Source organism: Chiloscyllium plagiosum, unplaced genomic scaffold, assembly GCF_037043375.1.
Source record: "Chiloscyllium plagiosum isolate Xiang-an unplaced genomic scaffold, Cpla_swu_hap1 HiC_scaffold_24, whole genome shotgun sequence".
NCBI classification, from domain to species: domain Eukaryota; kingdom Metazoa; phylum Chordata; class Chondrichthyes; order Orectolobiformes; family Hemiscylliidae; genus Chiloscyllium; species Chiloscyllium plagiosum.
Genome location: NW_028270162.1, coordinates 44518371 through 44524370, shown reverse-complemented (window position 1 = coordinate 44524370; position 6000 = coordinate 44518371).

Below are 6000 nucleotides of genomic sequence, written 5' to 3'. Positions count from 1 at the left end.
ACATTAACTTCTTTGTTACACCGAATCTTATCTTGAGCTATTTTCTTCCTGTTGTGATGTCCACTGGGTTAAAAGAAGTTGAGAGGTAGCTTGCTGGATGTTCACCGACCAAGTCATTAAGAAGGCAATCTGTAGAAAACATTCAGTAGATTGAATAATTAGCCTGCTAGGAGAAAGTGAGGACTGCAGATGCTGGAGCTCAGAGTCGAGAGTGTTGCGCTGGAAAAGCACAGCAGCCCAGGCAGCATCCAAGGAACAGGAGAATTGACATTTCGGGCATTTAGCTGACCGGCTGCGAACAGAAAAGAAGCACTTCAACAGAATTCCAGCCAGCCAGATAGAAGGCAGGAAAAATAATGATAGTTTGGATCCTAGACAAGTCAACTTAGCATTGAAACGTTTGCAAGCTGCTAAGTGTGTGAGCCTGGGAGGACCAAGATGTAGAAAGTTTGCCCTAGCTTACGCAAGCAAAGATGATTCAAATCCATCTTTTGTAATTGAATAATTAAAAGAGATTGAGGTATTGATTGGACTAATTCTGTCTCCATTGGTTTTGATATGTAAATAAAGTCTAAAATGAGATTCCATGAACACAGAAAGTAGAAGTTTTATATATTGCATTGACTGGTGAAATAGTACCTGGTACACAACCAGGAAGACCATATTTCCATCCAGATGCTGTCACAATTTGAGACTGCTGTTTGGACATTAGCATATGTCAAGGTTTGCTTGTACAGACTAAATATAACCATTATCACTTCTAAAGACTATCATTTTGGAATATTTTGGAATTTAAGAATAAGTAGTTAAAGGGTTGATTGACTGTTGATACCTGAATACCAACAGGGTAAGAAAAAATAATTTAGGCACTCATTTGGCTGTGACATGCAAAATATTAATTCATATTTCCTCTGTTCAATCATGCAATTGAATAATTTCTTCCATATCATGTCTTAACAAATGTCTACCTAGACTGTACACAGTCACCTATTTCAGAGACAGGTCAGGCAATAGCTAAAAGGGAAGTAAAAGCAACATTAGGGTGGCACGGTGGCTCAATGGTTAGCATTGCTGCCTCACAGCTCCAGTAAACCAAGGTTCAATTCTAGTCTCGGGTCACTGTCTGTGTGGAGTTTGCACATTCTCCCCATGTCTGCGTGGAGGTACTCCGGTTTTCTCCCACATTCCAAAGATGTGCAGATTAGATCGATTGGCAGTGTTGAATTGGCCTTAGTGTGCAGGCTGGGTGGGGTTAGCCATTGGGAATACAGGGGTGGATCTGGGTGGGATACTGTTCGGAGCGTCAAAGTGGACTTGATGGATGGAATGGCCTGCTTCCACACTGTAGGGATTCTATGGAAAAAAAACTCAGTTGTGACAATTTATGCTATTGTCTAATTAGAATGTCACACAGTCAGAGTTAACCTGTTATGTTGCAGCAGCAACCCTGCGGCACCTTACCGAAGTAGCCACTGCTGTGCCTCAGCAGCAGTATTCTCAATGTGTTCGAATAATATGAAGGAAGAGAAGGCTAACTGTATCCGTGGATGTGTGAACCAAATGAAGCACACTCTCACATTTGTTACTTTAGCTTGCATTTCCTGGGACAGGTTGCTAGCCTGAAGCCAGAGGCCTATACACCTTGAGCCTCACCATTCTGCATCAAGCAGTATTGCCCAGGGAGCTCTCCTCATGTTCCCATCTGCTTTAGGCAGATTGCAAGAATTTTTAAGTGGATACGTAACCCTATAGGCCACAGTGTGAACACACTTCCATGGCCATCAAGTGAGTTATGGCTCAAGCCTAGAGCTTCTGGCTCTGAGATAGGGGTTGCACCAAAAAACCTTTTCTATATGGAGGAAGCATCAATGAGCCAAGCCCAGACTACTTTATTCAATTTCTATAAATATGAACTCGCGAATGGTGGGCGTGGTCATTGACTGGACATCAGGAGCAAAAATATTAATTGCTTTCCTTTTCCTGGTCCAAAGCTATGAGGATAAACTGTCACTCCCTACTTTCAAGCTTCTCAGATCTACTGTTATGGCAAAGGCTGGGAATTGGAAATGCCTCACTACAAACAGAGAATTTATTTCTGGTCAAACCTTTAGAGTACAGAGATTAGAGATGGAGTTCAAGTCAGATGGAAGCACTTATCCATCCTAAGATTGAATTCAACATAACACTCCTTCTCCAATCTCCCAATTCTCAGGCTCAAGTGAGTGCAGTGTAAAACAACTGACACAAGTGGATCCACATAAACAATGCTGCCACTTGTCAGCGTAAATATTTCCTCATCCTCCTATTGGATTCTTACTGGGTAAAGCAGCAAATTCTCAGAAGGCCAGTATCAACTGCAATTTATTGGTGGATGTGCCAGGCATGTAATTTAATCATTCCTGAAAATGAGAGAGCCAAGGTAAGTCCCTTACTGTACCTTGTGGAGAATTCATTGTGACTGGATATTAAAATAGCATTATAGTGACATCAATGATAGGAAACCGCATGAGAAGAAGTGTAAGTGCTTGAATGCTTCTGCCTTGAGTCCAGTGAAAGGTCTAACAGCTACAATCCATGCATTACCTCAGAGTCGGAAGGTTCAATTTTCACCCCGTTCTGCTGTGAGTGGAACATGGGATGGGGGCAGGATTTTTTCATAGATTCATAAAATCCCAACAGTGTGGAAAGAGACTATTCGGCCCAACAAATCTGCACTTACCTTCTGAAGAACATCTTACCCAGACCCAATACCCCTTCACGTCTTTGGACTGGGATATGAAAATTAAGCTGAGTCCACTCAGTAAACCTGAGGTGCAGTTTCCATCCAGTGATAACTTTGCAAATTGGCTAAGATTCCTATTGTGGGTGAGTGAGGATTTAATTTAAATGGATAAAGTCAAAGCGCAACAACGTGTTTGGTTTTATGATGTTGTTCACTGTGAGTGAGATCGGAAGTGCACTTGGTGTCAAACTAAATTACTGAACCAGAGCAGGAGGCACTGACCAGTCAGAAGAATGAATGGAGATTTAGAAAAATTATTTCTGTGCAGTAGTGCTCCCATCCAGGTCCCACAGTGAGCTGCTGACCTTGAAGAATCTATTTATGGTTGGCATTGGTGCCAATGGCGTTGGCCAGTTATACCTTTATACCAAGGAACCATGTAAAATGTGCCCACTGCTTCTGACGACCATTCTACTGTTTTTGAGGAATATTGTTCTGCATTATCTCGATAAGGCTCATGCATATGAGTTGTCAGTCATGGAGTTCCTTCTGACCCTTCTTTCCTAATTATCCTCTTTGAAAATCAAGACCTTATAGTTTCTCATGATCCAAAAATCAAAGTGTAAGAACTTTTGCTGACGATCTTTGAAATCTCAAGGGACGTGAGTGCCAGAAATTACAGTCAACTATCTTTATGGCTTGTCTGAATGATATTATTCATTGATTTATGAGTGGGAACTTATGACTGCCCAAAGACAATCCATCAATAATCCTTTCGGTCAGCAGAGGAGATTTCCATTCTATTGGTGTGAATGAATTGAAACACAGGCCCCAGATGTGAAAGTACTTCAGCAGTGCCTCACCATGTAGAGTTCATTTTATGGGGAGCTGTATTCCCAGAATTCCTTTCTCCATCCTGGCTGAAAAGTCAGTCATTATCTGCCCTTCTGAGATCAGGCTGCTGCACAGCGATTAGCATTAATTGATTCAGAATTAATTGATTGTCGACTCATCTGGGAGAAAGTTCTTTCCCAGAGAGCTGCTGGCTGATCCAGTTGGTAACACCGAGGGCATATATGACCGCTGCTGGGACTACAGGCAGTAACTGAGGAAGAAGACTGCTAGTCACTGGACTTGAATATCGAGTTTGGATGAGCCTAGAACATAGAATATCACAGCGTAGCATAGGCCCTTCGGTCCTCGATGTTGTGACGACCTGTGAAACCAATCTGAAGCCCATCTAACCTACACTATTCCATTGTCATCCACATATCTATCCAATGAACATATAAAGGCCCCTAACGTTGGGAGTCCACCAATGTTGCAGTTGGGCAGTCCATGTCCTTACTACTCTCTGAGCCTGGTTGTATGCCAGTGAGGGTTGGAGTGCAGAGGCTATGATGGTATGGGGTCTGGGCTTGAGAAGCCAGCTGGGAGAATTATAGGCTGGGTACAAACTTGAGATCTGCCTCTGATGGGCACAGGGATCCCCCAAAGGGGGATGCATTGTGAAAGCTACTAAACATCCCCCCGGCACAGCCTTCAACTGTCACATGTAAAACAGTGGTTCATGTAGAATGAGGCCCTTAAGGCTTTGGCTGGCTATCTAAGGCCCTCAGTTCGGGTGCAGAGTGGGGTTACCTGACACTTTCCCTGCCCATTATCATCTGGGAAACAGGTCAGGGGTTAGTGGGAAGCTTCTGTGATATTATATTTTATCAAAAGCTGGTAAATGACAAATGCTTCTTGCTTAATTGTCACAGATTCCAGCTGTTGTCTGTTTCAGATCTCCAGCATCCTCAGTTTTTTGTTTTATTTTAATTTGGTAGTAACATTATTTTCACATTTCAATAGTGTGTATTGGCAGGTCAGGTACAGCTCTGACTAAAGTGGGAAGGCATGGAAAGGTCACGTGCAATATCATACAGACTTCCCCAAACTTTAAATATGCCAGCGGTGAGAGGCTACAGAATCCAACCCTCCACCTGGGACTTTAGTCAGAGCTGTACCTTGACCTGCCAATACACACTATTGAAATGTGAAAATAATGTTACTACCACATTAAAATAAAACAAAAAAACTGACGATGCTGGAGATCTGAAACAGACAACAGCTGGCATATAGACAGACACGTGAACAAGCAAGGAAAAGAGGTATAGGGACCATGTGCAGGCAATTGGGATTCGTTTAGAATGGCATAATGGTTGGCGCAGGCATGATGGGCAGAAGGGCCTGTTCATTTACTGTACGGTTCGATGTTCCATACTTTGCCTTCCACTGATCAAGCACTCATTGGGAAGCTGAATGTTCTCTCCTTTATAAGTACAGATTTATTTCAGATATTGGCATTCCTTGATGTCTCATCCATGTGGTCACAGAGCACTGCTATTGTTGCTCTTAATAGTCTCTTGCTTTGTATTTTCAACAGTGCTTTATGCTACTCAGTTCATCATCTGTAATGTTTAGCTTGCACAGGATTCAGTTGTTGGAAAGTGCTGAAGATAAACATTTGAGGCACTATTTTTGTTGGGTTTTCTAGTGGCTTATCTTTAGTTTGTAGCCTGATGAAGAGCATAACACTTGATACAGAGATCCTTATGGTTTTGAGAAATGATTTTTCAATCAGAAGTCTGAGAATTACAACTGAAATAAGTCTGTGCCTTTACAAGAGAAACATCAGCAGTGGGAAAACTATAGTAGCTTATTACATGCTCGCCTCACAGTATGGAGAAAACGTTGAAGCAGTGCAGAACTTTGACTGAATACTTGGATTTAATTTGGTGCTCAATTAGCATTTAATCTGTAAGCACTGTCAGATTTTTTTTGACATCAGTCCAGATATCTTGAAGCTTTAGTAACTTGCAAGTGTAGCATTCATATGATTTTGCAGAACCTGTATTGATGTTTTCAGTTCCACTGTACCAGTGACAACCGAGAATAGGTAGAAATGGCCGTGAAAGCTTGGAAGAAACCGGCAGCAGAGCTGTTTGTGGGCAACATCTTTTTCAGATGTGATTTTTCATTTTTCCAGAATCTTTATGCTTTTTTTAAAATTAACTGGTGGGATGTGGGCATCGATGGCTAGGCCAGCATTTATTGCCCCGCCCAGTTTGCCCTTTAGAACAAAGAACAAAGAACAAAGAAAATTTACAGCCCAGGAACAGGCCCTTCGGCCCTCCAAGTCTGAGCCGATCCAAATGTACTGTTTAAACCTGTTGGTCAATTCCTAAGCATCTGTATCCCTTTGCTCTCCACCTACTCATGCATCTGTCCAGACG